Genomic DNA, 15,070 nt, shown 5'->3' on the forward strand with positions numbered 1-15,070 from the left:
AGGCAATGCCATTCACTGCCTCATGAGGGTCAGAATTCAACACTCATACAACAGCTACATGTCAGGACACAGCGCGACACCACCAAACTCTGGATAATGCTGCTTCCAATCTTCAACAGGCAGTGGTGCTGTGAGCCACATTCTTTGTGATGGAGCAGAAATGAGAAAGGAATATAAGTGCTCCTCACTCTACAGCTAAAGTTGACTGCATTAACTATCCACTAGGCACCAACCCTACTCTGAGGTCCTGGTCTTAATCTACAAGGCTCTCCGTGGACTAGGCTCACTCTCTCTCTCCTTCCATCACCAAATGTTCATGTGTAAACTTCAATTAATCCTTCAATTAATCAATAAAGCTGAGACTGATAACAGTGGGAGAGAGAATTTTCAGTGGGTAACTCATGGCAGTAGAACCCCTTCCCAAAAAAGCTGATGCACAGCAACAATCCCTGTGGCCTCTGGATGAAATCCAGGACTTACTTGTTTGACATGGGGTTTCCCATTGAAACCCAAAAGATACCCAAATTCTAGGATCTCGGTCTGGATGTAGAGAGTTTGGGCATATGTGTATTTATTACCAGGCTTGGAGGATTTGTATTTTATCAGTAAATGTGTGTTGATGTTGATTTCACTGTGCACTCAAACCAACTGAAATATTTTCGTCAAGAATAATCCCAATTTACTGATGGACAAGGTAAGATAAAAGAGAGCTGGAGGGTGCATAGCTCTTGATTTAAGGATACTGCATTTTCTTTCTCCATTCTGAAATGTGCAATTGACAATTTGTCTTGCATTCGTTGTATAATGTTACCTAATGTGTGTCAGTGTCTACTATCACTAAATAATTATTGGTTACTTGCCAGGTAATTTTCTGTGAAAATGTAAATAGGTAAAAATTGAAAAGAATACTTAAAATAAATAGTGTTGTCGATCAAAATTATACAAAAATAGAAATTGAATTCTGCCAAGCCTGTTGATTACCTGCTCAGAAACAATGGTGAGCATGACTGTCACGGTACATATCTATATTAGGTTTTTACATAGTGTCTCTCAGCGTGGTACCTTAGTTTTGTTAGATAAGGACGCTATCTGGGAGAACTTCTTGGCTACGTCTACACTGGCCCCTTTTCCGGAAGGGGCATGTAAATTTCAGCAGTCGTCGTAGGGAAATCCGCGGGGGATTTAAATATCCCCCGCGGCATTTAAATAAAAATGTCCGCCGCTTTTTTCCGGCTTTTAAAAAAGCCGGAAAAGAGCGTCTAGACTGGCCCCGATCCTCCGGAAAAAGTGCCCTTTTCCGGAGGGTCTTATTCTTACTTCAAAGTAAGAATAAGAGCCTCCGGAAAAGGGCACTTTTTCCGGAGGATCGGGGCCAGTCTAGACGCTCTTTTCCGGCTTTTTTAAAAGCCGGAAAAAAGCGGCGGACATTTTTATTTAAATGCCGCGGGGGATATTTAAATCCCCCGCGGATTTCCCTACGACGACTGCTGAAATTTACATGCCCCTTCCGGAAAAGGGGCCAGTGTAGACGTAGCCCTTATGTAAAGAAAATAATTTCTCCCTTTCTTCACCCAAAAACCGAAACCTGGTGAGAAATGAATCCAGGCAGACACGGGTCAGCTCCTGGAAACATTGAATTCTAGAACCCTGTTAAGCCCCTGCTCTCGGCCCTCCAATAAGATCAGAGCCTACTGCCTCCTGCCCCAGGGTAGAACTGTTCTGTACTAACCTCGCCTCTTCCCAGACGCAGCCGACAGTTCTGTCCAGCATAGGAGGACCCCACAAAGAGAAGGACATTCAGGGACTTCCTGGTGGTTCTGTAGAGCTGAGTCTGAATGCCCTGAGCTGAGCCCACTGGGATTTAAACACTCCCATGGGTGGAGTGGGCGGGAGGTGGAGGTGCTTGGGGACCAGCTAACATTTGGCCCTTCCCTTGTCCGTTTCACAATCACTTTTGACTAAATGCCACAGAACAGGCTATTTTCCTGTTTGTCCCTGTGGACCGAGCAGGCTCAAGGCTCACAGCAAAGACAAATGGGGCTGCTCCTTTCTTTGATCTAAAAAGCAGCTGAGAACCCAGAATGTTGGGCCTAGCCATCAAAGGGTTCAAATCTGGCCCCACTCCTTTGGGCACAAGGGCTGCAAATAAAACAGTGTTGCCCTGCAAAATACCAAATACGACATTGTCCGCTGCTGCTGCCCTGCGGGGGTCACACAGTGCAGGGACCCCTGCTGGGCCCCTGCTCTCTGCCCTGCAGTGGGATCAGGGCCTGCTGCCCTCTGCCCCAGGGTAGGATGGGAGGCAGCCGCTCTCTGTACTAACCTGGTTTCTTTCCAGATGCAGCCAGCAGTTTCCAATTCCTGGTCATAAAGTGCCCAACACAGTGAACCCCTCTTACTCGGTGTTTGGCTCTCATCAGGGCCTCTGGATGGGGTGACCAGCTGTCACCTGATGGAATTCCTACTCTGAGCTCCCCAGGCATTTTTCTCTCCGTTTAACTCCACAAAGGTGGCAGCCCAAGATGCCTCTAAATCCCGCAGACAACCCCCGGTTCATCAGGACCAGGGAGAGATTCCTGCTGTATGAGTGTTTTCATGATCTGTGTGTCCTACCTTGTATTGGGTTTACGCACCGCCTGGCACAACGGGAATAGCAGCACTTTTGTCTTTCTCTGCAGTGATAGTCCATGCCGCACTCATTAGGTTCTGCCCGAACGCATCTTACGTAATCTGGCGGGCAGATCCCAGGCTTCACTGTAACAGAAAAAAGCCATCGTATGAGCAACTGGGTCTTGGCTGCGGGGATTGTTGATTAAAATCCACACGGCATGTCACCCGGCAGGCTAGAGGCAATGCCATTCACTGCCTCATGAGGGTCAGAATTCAACACTCATACAACAGCTACATGTCAGGACACAGCGCGACACCACCAAACTCTGGATAATGCTGCTTCCAATCTTCAACAGGCAGTGGTGCTGTGAGCCACATTCTTTGTGATAGAGCAGAAATGAGAAAGGAATATAAGTGCTCCTCACTCTACAGCTAAAGTTGACTGCATTAACTATCCACTAGGCACCAACCCTACTCTGAGGTCCTGGTCTTAATCTACAAGGCTCTCCGTGGACTAGGCTCACTCTCTCTCTCCTTCCATCACCAAATGTTCATGTGTAAACTTCAATTAATCCTTCAATTAATCAATAAAGCTGAGACTGATAACAGTGGGAGAGAGAATTTTCAGTGGGTAACTCATGGCAGTAGAACCCCTTCCCAAAAAAGCTGATGCACAGCAACAATCCCTGTGGCCTCTGGATGAAATCCAGGACTTACTTGTTTGACATGGGGTTTCCCATTGAAACCCAAAAGATACCCAAATTCTAGGATCTCGGTCTGGATGTAGAGAGTTTGGGTTTATGTGTATTTATTACCAGGCTTGGAGGATTTGTATTTTATCAGTAAATGTGTGTTGATGTTGATTTCACTGTGCACTCAAACCAACTGAAATATTTTCGTCAAGAATAATCCCAATTTACTGATGGACAAGGTAAGATAAAAGAGAGCTGGAGGGTGCTTAGCTCTTGATTTAAGGATACTGCATTTTCTTTCTCCATTCTGAAATGTGCAATTGACAATTTGTCTTGCATTCGTTGTGTAATGTTACCTAATATGTGTCAGTGTCTACTGTCACTAAATAATTATTGGTTACTTGCCAGGTAATTTTCTGTGAAAATGTAAATAGGTAAAAATTGAAAAGAATACTTAAAATAAATAGTGTTGTCGATCAAAATTATACAAAAATAGAAATTGAATTCTGCCAAGCCTGTTGATTACCTGCTCAGAAACAATGGTGAGCATGACTGTCACGGTACATATCTATATTAGGTTTTTACATAGTGTCTCTCAGCATGGTACCTTAGTTTTGTTAGATAAGGACGCTATCTGGGAGAACTTCTTATGTAAAGAAAATAATTTCTCCCCTTCTTCACCCAAAAACCGAAACCTGGTGAGAAATGAATCCAGGCAGACACGGGTCAGCTCCTGGAAACATTGAATTCTAGAACCCTGTTAAGCCCCTGCTCTCGGCCCTCCAATAAGATCAGAGCCTACTGCCTCCTGCCCCGGGGTAGAACTGTTCTGTACTAACCTCGCCTCTTCCCAGACGCAGCCGACAGTTCTGTCCAGCATAGGAGGAGCCCAACAAAGAGAAGGACATTCAGGGACTTCATGGTGGTTCTGTAGAGCTGAGTCTGAATGCCCTGAGCTGAGCCCACTGGGATTTAAACACTCCCATGGGTGGAGTGGGCGGGAGGTGGAGGTGCTTGGGGACCAGCTAACATTTGGCCCTTCCCTTGTCCGTTTCACAATCGGGGTCACCAGTCTGTCCACATCATTGTTGGTCAAGAAAAAAATAACAACCCTGCCATGCTGCAATGAGCTCTGACATTACTCAACAGCAGTCTGAAACATGCTCTTGTCCAGACAGTCCCTCTGGGGCAGTTTCCACCCCATTCCAGAGTCTCTTCTGTCTTTCAGCCTCTGTCTAGTAAGAGTTGGGCTGAGTCACCTGGTTTAATTGGACTCACACAAAGCCACAGGTACCAGAGTCATCACTACATGTTCCTCTCCTTTGCTTTGCCTGGCTCTTGGCTCCTTTGTGAGCTCTTGTCTTAAGAGGAAAGAGCAGAACAGCATTTGAAAGCTGGGAGCCCCTTTGGTAATCACCTTCCTTCGTTCCCAACGAGGGCATCTGGTGCCCTTTTGAAGACTTTCTTGCAAAGATTGATTGCTCCTTAAACAGACTATGCAAATCTCTTGAGCAACACAAGTTTTGTGACAAGCACAGTCCAAGCCCTGGCCCCACAACCCTCCAAGCCCTACATGCTGTTAATGTTTAGGCAGGAAGAAACAGGCTACCTTATGCATTTTACTGTCTAGGAACCCCGGCCAGAGCCTCTGCACCAGACAAATGCCGGCAATTGCGCAAACATTCAAACCAAGAGAACACCTGCTGAGCCCAGAGCCATACGTTGTTAGTGGAGCAACGGAGGAAACCACAAGGTTGGCCAAGTAGTGAGGGAAAACCATAACGGCTGCAGGAACAAGTCTATTTTTAACAGAGCAGGACAGTCTAGTTAAAGCTTATTGTACAGCATCAGGGACAGAATGAGGAGAAAACACCCAGCCCCCGCAAGATAGTGCTTGCCCCATCCACACCTTCCCAGGCAGTGAAAGCTGGGGAGAAAGCCCCATTTCTACATCCCGGTGGGCTTTGGGACATGTTGCTCTGAGGAATGAGAATGCAAGGCTTTGCCGTGCCTTCGCTGTGTGTGAGTCTCTATGTACCTAATACCCCCTCCCCACGGCCTGGGCATCTTCCCCAGTCACCCACAAGCTGCCCCTCCCCCAGACCCAGAGCAGAAAGAACCAGAGCCCAGGTCGCCCTGTCATTCACCAGCCGTAGTTGTGGGAAATGATTTCCTGCGCTGGCGGTGTCAGTGCTGCTCCCGGGGACCCCCTCGGCTTGACACTGAAGCAGGAACTTAGCCTGGGAAAAGGAAAAATGGTCAGAGCCACAGAGGAAATGTTGATCCTGGCTGCTGGAACAGGCCCTGTCCAGCCGCTGTTGCCACGACAGCCTCGGACTGGCCTGAGTTACAGGGGCTTTCGACTGCAAGCAGTGCAAGACAGGCACCGCCTTTGCCTGGGCAGGGCAGAGCACAGCGCTGGCTGCTGATGCGGGGTACCAGGCACAGAACAGCCAGTTCCAAAGCACCCAGCCACCTCCAGAGCCTCTGGCGGGATGTGTGATGTGGGGCGGGAACTCTCAGGGGCAGGAAGGAGGCCAGAAGGCCAGAGGAGATAGAGGACTAAGGATGAGGGTGAATGCTGGCCCAGAGCTGCCTCGCCCTTTCCAGGGTTTCAACCAGTAAAGGACTTTTTGCTGTACCGAGGCTGTCTATGCTGATGGCTGGGTATGTCCTGGCTTTCATTGGCACTCACTGTTCAAACGCTGTGCCGTGAGGACGCATGGAATTCCAGCATTTAGTGCCACCTAGTGCACACGATAGGTTACATGCAGGCACGGGCTCTGAATCCACAAGTGATCCGGTGGCTGGAGAGCAATAAGGGGAGAAACGAGCTAAGGCAGCACTGAGCTGAGATCTCTGGGCACCTTTAGCACCAGCTATGAGGTACCCAGGAGCGGTTTATTGGCGCAGAGTTCTCAAACCCCAGTTCTTCCAGCATCAGAGTCAGTTATAAAGTGGAACCAATGCTGGACCTGCTGCTGCTGCTACTGAACAAGCTTCCTGCCGTAGACAGCTTCCCACGCAGTCGGATCCAGGTGCTGTGAAAGTCTTGGGTGGCACAATGCAACTTCCTTAGATTGATGAATTTCTCACTCTGAGAGTCTCGGAGCAGATCCCACTGTTTTCAGCCCATGTCACTGCCTCAGGTTCAGCCCCAGCATGTCCCTGGTATTCCAGTGTAACAATGGCTGGGAGGACAGAGAAAGGAATATGCCAGGCTAGAGCCATGCTTAGATCCCCTTGCCTCAGCTCTGGTCAATGCAATGCTGTCTGCCTGCAGCCCACAGTTGTACCATGCCTCGGCATCTAAAAGTAGAGTTGGTAGAATTTGACTGATATTTGTTATGTTTAGATTGATAGTATCCATGGATATTTTTAAGCATTTTTGCTATGTTTCTCTTCTTTGGGAAATGATGAGGGAGTTGAGATAAAGAGAGGGGGTCATGACATAATTATTTAATGATAGTAGACGAGCTTCCAAAATTAAAGCATTTACAACTCTTAAAACTCAAATTGTTTACACGAGAAGTCAAAATATACTAAGTAAATAGCCTTAAAACAAACTCTAATTTAGGTTTCAAGTACTATTTCTCTGACTTTGCCCATTTGTAAATTTTGATTATTATAGATGAATTTTTCCTCTTGGTTTGTGTGTGTGCAGTGAAATTGACATTTGCCAACATTTACCAACACAAATCAAATCCTTCCAACCTAATTGCAAGCTAATCTGCCCAGGAAAGATATATATATATATAGTTGTTAGCCTCTAAGTGCCACAGGATCTAATTACAAGCTAGGATTTCACATGCTGGTGCCTGGTGCCATCTAGTGAGACTCAATTATTAGCTAATGTGTGTACAGGAATTTGAATGCTTGGCTTGCTACATGTTCTCCCCACTAACCACAGAGTCCAGCGGAAGGTGTTAATGTTCTAAGCCTATACTGTGGAGGGGGTCAGAAATATTCCAGCAAAACATTTGTTGTGGGAATGTGCCAGTTCATTGAACTTAAAACGCTTTGGGGTCACAGTTTGATTTCAATGCAGTTGCCACAGAACAAAAACAGGTTTCAAAAGATGAGCATCCAAGGAGTGTGACTCTGAGGCTCACCAGGATACTTGCCCTGGCACCAGGCTCCACGCCAGAGAACTTGGCAATTTTTGATTTTTCAACCCAAATCAGAATGAAGCCAGATTCTGAACTGTCACAATCCTCTGTGAAACAGACGTACCTCTGGCCATTGGGAATGGCCCATTAGAGCCCTGTGAAGCCAGGCTGGAATGTGTAGAGTAGAGACACCACAGAATGTAGGGTGCTTAGCATGTGCAGGTTTGGAACTGACAGTGCATGTGCCTTAGCCCGCTGAGGGAAAAGAAAGAAGTGCGCTGCACTGCTAGGACTGCCAGCCTGTGGATTCTAGGAAAGTCCTGGGTCACAAAGTTGGAGAAGTCTGGCTGGGAGCGAGGAGGACAGGGCGACATGGGGATTGCTGAGCCAGGCTGATTTGGTGGAGAGGTGGCCTCCCTCCCTTTCATCATGTTTTGTTCACTCTGCAGCATCTAGCCAGTGACATAGGAGTTTGTGACCTACCGGATCTGGTGATGTTTGATGCAGGTGAAATTATCTAGGCTATTTTCCCTAGTGTGCACCTCTCACTGTGGGGGAAAGCAGATTTGGGCGGGGGCATCAGAGATTTGTGTCCAGGGCTGGGATCATTTCTCTGATCTAGATGAGCGTCTGACTCGGGGGTGGCCAACTTGTGGCTCCAGAGCTGCGTGTGGCTCTTCCAAAGTTACTATGAGGCTCCTTGCACAGGCGCTGACTCTGGGGCTGGAGCTATGGGCACCAGCTTTCCAGTATGCAGGGGGGTGCTCAGAGCTCAACCCCCAGCCCTGCCCCTCAGGGGAGCTAAGCACATCCTTGAGCCCCAGAAGGGGCAGGGCCTCAGGCTGAAGGGGAGACTGGGGGAAGCCAGCCCTCAGAGCTACTTGGACCATGGCGCCCCTCCCCCAGCCCTCAGAGCTACTTGGACCATGGTGCCCCTCCCCCAGCCCTCAGAGCTACTTGGACCATGGCGCCCCTCCCCCAGCCCTCAGAGCTACTTGGACCATGGCGCCCTTCCCCCAGCCCTCAGAGCTGGTTGGACCATGGCGCCCCTCCCCCAGCCCTCAGAGCTGGTTGGACCATGGCGTCCTTCCCCCAGCCCTCAGAGCTGGTTGGACCATGGCGTCCTTCCCCCAGCCCTCAGAGCTGGTTGGACCATGGCGTCCTTCCCCCAGCCCTCAGAGCTGGTTGGACCATGGCGCCCCTCCCCCAGCCCTCAGAGCTGGTTGGACCATGGCGTCCTTCCCCCAGCCCTCAGAGCTGGTTGGACCATGGCGCCCCTCCCCCAGCCCTCAGAGCTGGTTGGACCATGGCGCCCTTCCCCCAGCCCTCAGAGCTGGTTGGACCATGGCGTCCTTCCCCCAGCCCTCAGAGCTGGTTGGACCATGGCGCCCCTCCCCCAGCCCTCAGAGCTGCTTGGACCATGGCGCCCCTCCCCCAGCCCTCAGAGCTGGTTGGACCATGGCGCCCTTCCCCAGCCCTCAGAGCTGGTTGGACCATGGCGCCCCTCCCCCAGCCCTCAGAGCTGGTTGGACCATGGCGCCCTTCCCCCAGCCCTCAGAGCTGGTTGGACCATGGCGTCCTTCCCCCAGCCCTCAGAGCTGGTTGGACCATGGCGCCCCTCCCCCAGCCCTCAGAGCTGGTTGGACCATGGCGCCCCTCCCCCAGCCCTCAGAGCTGGTTGGACCATGGCGCCCCTCCCCCAGCCCTTAGAGCTGGTTGGACCATGGCGCCCTTCCCCCAGCCCTCAGAGCTGGTTGGACCATGGCGCCCCTCCCCCAGCCCTCAGAGCTGGTTGGACCATGGCGCCCCTCCCCCAGCCCTCAGAGCTGGTTGGACCATGGCAACCCTCCCCCAGCCCTCAGAGCTGCTTGGAGTATGCTGCACAGCTCTGGTGGTGATTTAAAGGGCCCTAGGCTCCCAGCTGCCCTATTGGCAATCTGTTGCCTCCACCCTTGCCCCTTTCCCTGAGCCTGCCATGCCCTCACTCCTCCCCCCGAGCCTCCTGCATGCCATGAAACAACTCATCGCAGTGTGTTGGAGGTGTGGAGAGGGAGGGGGAGGCACTGGAGGGGGCAAAAGATCTATCTGGCTTCAAGATTAAGCTAGATGGATTTATGAAGAGGATGGTTTGATGAGATAATGTGATCTTGGTAACTAATTGACCATTCATTATCAGTGGTAAATAGGTCAATGGAGGGATGACGGGAGTTACTATAGAGAACTTTCTGGGTGTCTGGCTGGTGAGTCTTGCCCACATGCTCAGGGTTTAGCTGATCGCCATATTTGGGGTTGGGAAGGAATTTTCCTCCAGGGTAGATTGGCAGAGGCCCTGGAGGTTTTTTGCCTTCCTCTGTAGCATGGGGTACAGATCACAGCTGGAGGATTCTCTGCATCTTGGGATCTTCAAACTATTTGAAGGCTTCAATATCTGAGATATAGGTGAGAGGATTATTCTAGGAGGGGTGGGTGAGATTCTGTGGCCTGCATTGTGCAAGGGGTCAGACTAGATGATCATAATGGTCCCTTCTGACCTTAAAGTCTATGAGTCTATGGTCATGGGGGCTACTGATGGGTTTGCAGCGCTATGGGAAACAGGGAGGAGGAGCTGAGGGGGGGGGGGCTGCTCACATATTACTGAGGCTTTTTGGCAATGTACATTGGTCAATTCTGACTTTGTCAGGCTCAGACTTGTGACCCCTCGTCTGAGTCATTGCTGCCGTGATGATATGAAAGCATTGATCAATGCTGGCAGAACATTAATTGGAAAATTGTAGGGCCCTAGGCTGATAAAACAATTCATATGATATGGCATGAAAACGTGAGAAGCTGACACCCAGGAAGGAAAAGTTGAAATCAAGGCAATTTACATCAATGATTCAAACCATAACTGAAATCACCAGGTGGAAGCTTGGATTTAAATTGTCAGTTTTAGTCATCTTTCCCATTAGTATTTCTCTTATTTTTGAAGGAAAGGTGCATTTTTCTGGGTTGATAGTTGTCAATCAATAAGTTCTAAGGGTTCTAAATTGCACCTTCACACTGAACTTGGTGCATCTATTTACCATCTAGGTGGGTAACCTATAACTATCTACATTTCTTTCAGCAATTATATAGATTAATATTTTCAGGTGCTTGCTAATTCTACTCGTTAGTGTATTACAACATGGAGAAGGAAAACAATGAGCAAAAACGGTCTCTCCCTTTCCCTCAAGACTTCTTGATATGCTTCTTAACAAGATGACAGATTGGGAGAAATGAGGAGGAAAAGAGGTGAGAGCTTTCAAAAACTGACTCTGATATGTTGGGACATGGTCCGGACGTGGCTTCCCTCTGACCAGAGCATCAGGCAAATCTATGTTCTTCTATGCCTACGCGTTTGGTACAATGTGAGGGGCCAGTTGCTTGATTAGAAACTTTGTGGGTGGACAATGGTGGAACAAATATTTTAATGAGGAATTACTTCACTGATCTCTCAAAGTCCAGTACAATACACCACATTGTGATTCCAACGAGGCCAGCAAAACCACAGCCATGTATAACTGGTGTAATACCATGAACTAGGCACCACTTTTTTAATTGCTTTACAAAGTTCCTACAGGCCTACGGTATAAAATGCAGCCTTCTTTAGATTCTTATTTGCCTTGTTCAGAGTAAGATCATCCAGGCAGCAGCTGGAAAACTGACTCAGCCAGCAGAGTTGGTGGCTATGCAGTATAATGATAACAGAAGTGATTGCATCTCTGATTCATCTTCTGATTGCATCTCTGAAACTACACTGTCTCCTTAAAGACCTCCCTACATCTACTCGGGACCAAATCCACACAGAAACACCTTCTGAACCCTGACCAGGATTGTTCTATCTGCTTCCCAAAATCCATAAACCGGGACACCCCGGACATCCCATCATCTCAGGTATCGGCACGCTCACTACTGGATTATCCAGCTATGTAGGCTTTCTTCTCAAACCCTATGCAACCAACACTCCCAGCTATCTCTGAGATACTACTGACTTCCTGAGAAAACTACAAAACATCGATAACCTCCCTGATAACACCATCCTTGCTACCATGGATGTAGAAGCTCTATACACCAACATCCCTCATGAAGATGTATTACAAGCAATTAGAAACACTATCCCAGAGGACACCACTGCCAATCTGGCAGCAGACCTTTGTAACTTTGTTCTCACCCACAATTATTTCCAATTTGAGGACAACTTATACTTCCAGATCAGTGGCACAGCCATGGGTCCCTGCATGGCCCCACAGTACACTAACATCTTTATGGCTGACTTAGAACAATGTTTCCTCAGATCCCGTCCCCTTTTACCCCTTCTCGATTTACGCTACATCGATGACATCTTTATGATCTGGACCCACGGCCAAGAAACACTGGAGACATTCCACAGAGATTTTAACAACCTATATTCCACCATCAATCTCAGCCTGGACCATTCTACACGAGAGATCCATTTCCTGGATACCACAGTACAAATCACCAATGGTAAATTAGACACCACTCTCTACAGAAAACCCACTGACTCATACAGATACCTTCATGCCTCCAGCTCCCATCCAGAACACACCATACAATCCATCGTCTATAGTCAAGCCCTTCGATACAACCGCATCTGCTCTAATCCCACTGACAGAGACCAGAAACTTCAGGATCTCTACCAAGCATTTACAAACCTCAATTACCCACCTGGAGAAATAAAAAACAAATTGAAAGAGCCAGACGAATACCCAGAAACCATCTACTTCAAGACAGACCCAAGAAAACCAACAATAGAACACCATTTGTCATCACCTATAGCCCCCAACTTAAACCCGTCCAACACATTATCAGTAAACTACAACCTATGCTAGAACAGGATATTGCACTCTGAGAGGCTCTGGGAGACAGACCCATAGTCTCCTACAGACAACCACCTAACCTCAGGATGATTCTTACCAACAATCACAGGACATACCACACTAATACCAACCCTGGAACTTTTCCTTGCAACAAACCCTGTTGCCAGCTTTGTCCACATATTTACTCTGCTGACACCATTATTGGACCTAACCAATTCAGTTATAAGATCAAGAACACATATTCCTGCTCATCCAGAAATATAATTTATGTCATCATGTGCCAACAGTGTCCATCTGCTACGTACATTGGACAAACGTCTCAGATGCTTCGCCAAAGAATCAATGCACACAAAATGGATATCAGACAGTATCACAAAGAAAAAACAGTTTCTTGCCATTTCAACCAGAAAGGGCATTGTCTCAACAACTTGATTACTGCATATTGCTTCAAAGGCATTTTAACACCAGACTTGAAAGAGAAACCTCTGAACTGTCACTCATGCTTAAATTTGACACTTTACGCTGGGGTCTTAACAAAGACTCTAATTATCTTACCCATTACAAAGATAGCTTCCCCAATTATCACCTCTAATATCATTAGCTCACAGACATTTCCTCCCCCCCTCATCCCCCCTCTGTTCTGAAATTTGATTAGTCCTTTTTATATGTGTTCACTTTTTTTGATTGTATCCCTTTGGTATATATAGTCTTGCCTATTTTCTTCCACAATTGGATCTGAGGAAGTGGGTCTGGCCCACGAAAAGCTCATCACCTAATAAACCATCTTGTTAGTCTTTAAAGTGCTACATAGTCCTGTTTTTTGTTTCAGCTAGACTAGACTAACACAGCTACATCTCTATTACTATTCAGTTGGCAAAGTGACTCCTGTAAGAATTTTTTTGTTGATGCAACACAGAGCAGCTCTTTGGCTGTCCTGAGTCCTGCCAAAGGCTGCCTAAGCCCCAAGGTCAGATGAGCATCAAGGTAGCTTGAAGACACATTCATCCCTCTACACAACATCACACTCCATCTCAAAGTGCAGCTCCAGGGACCCTCGGCCATGATGCCTGCAGCGCCACCAGGATCACTATGGGTATGTCTACACTAGCTTGTTAGTTCCATCAGGGTAATGAGGGCAAGCGGAGTTGCAAATGAAGCCCGGGATTTAAATATCCCAGGCTTCATTTGCATGTTCCCGGGCACCGCCATTTTAAAATCCCCCTTAGTCTGAACTCCGTGCCCGTGGCTACACGCGGCATGGTGTAGGTAGTTCGAATTAAAGATCCTAATTCAAACTACCGTTACTCCTCATTCCACGAGGAATGCTCTCTGCGCTGTGTCTCAGGATCTGTGGCTGCAACAGTCATTCCAGCATGGATCTGCTGCTGGGCTGTGTCTTGGAGGGCATGTCTACACTGCAGAGTTTTTCAGGAAAAACTACATTTATGTCCACACTGCTATTGCATTCTTTCAACAGAAAGTCGAAAGAATTGAAGGGTTTTTCCAACAGCAGTAAACCACTTTCTACGAGGAAGAAGCCTTCTTCCGAAAAAACTTTTTCGGAAAAAGGCGTGTGTGGACGTGAAAGAGGGAATTTTTTCGAAAGAAGAGGCCTCCAGGAAAAAGCACAGGTGCCCTGGTGGCCACAGGAATCACAACTTAAATGTGAGATAGCATCCAATCAATGTGGATGCTCTCTTTTGAAAAAGTACATCGCTTTTTCTTTGCCCTTTTGCTGTGCAGACGCTCTATTTCGGAAACAAAAATTCTGGAAGATCTTTTCCAGAAAAGCTTCTTCTGATAGAAGCCTGCAGTCTAGACATAGCCTGACAGGCATGGCTCTCTTCATAGAATCATAGAGCTGGAAGAGACCTCAGGAGGTCATCAAGTCCAGCCCCCTGCCCAAAGCAGGACCAATCCCAACTAAATCAATCCAGCCAGGGCTTTGTCAAGCCGAGATTTAAAAACCTCTAGGGATGGAGATTCCACCACCTTCCTAGGTAACCCATTCCAGTGCTTCACCACCCTCCTAGGGAAATAGTTTTTCCTAATATCCAACCTAGACCTCCCCCACTGTAACTTGAGACCATTGCGCCTTGTTCTGCCATCCATCACTACTGTGAACAGCCTTTCTGCATCCTCCCCAACTCAGCTCAGGGCCCTGCTCTCTCCTTAGCTCAGCCCCATTCGGCCTGACCCATATAAATCCAATTCATCCAAGGGCAGGACTCCCAGACGTCTCACTCTCTCATTAGCCTGCCCATCCTGACCTGGAGCATTGGCCTTTTTCTGTTGTTCCTGGGCACTGTCAGTCTTAGGGACCTGATTTCTCATTGACTTCCCCCTTCTTTTGGTACCAGGGCTAGCCAGGCAAAAACCCGCACCGAGAAGTCTTAGATGCCAACAGTCCCCTTACATCAGAAAGAAACTTAAGCCTGGAGTTAAAGAACTGACGTGGACTGAGTGTGTGTGGATGACAGAACGGCTGAGCAAGGCCCTCCCAGGCATCTGGAGAGGCTACCTCATTGTTAGAACAACTGAGCAGGCTCATCCCAAGATGACAGGCTGTGGCCACATCTGGGCTAGAGATACATAGTTTTGACTGGGCACTTTTCATGGGACAACTTTGCCAAGCTTTGTGGTCATTTCTTTTGGAGGGAGCACTTGGCAATGCAACTTGGCAGTGGGGGTTAGGAGAGGGCTCTGGGAAACATCAGCCTCTTTACATCATTGAGTGTCACCACCAGGCTGAAACCTAGGGCCTGAACTGCCTTCTTTCTTCCGAGTCTGAAAGGCTCCCTCA

Source organism: Pelodiscus sinensis, chromosome 18 (genome assembly GCF_049634645.1).
Source record: "Pelodiscus sinensis isolate JC-2024 chromosome 18, ASM4963464v1, whole genome shotgun sequence".
In the NCBI taxonomy this organism is placed as follows: domain Eukaryota; kingdom Metazoa; phylum Chordata; order Testudines; family Trionychidae; genus Pelodiscus; species Pelodiscus sinensis.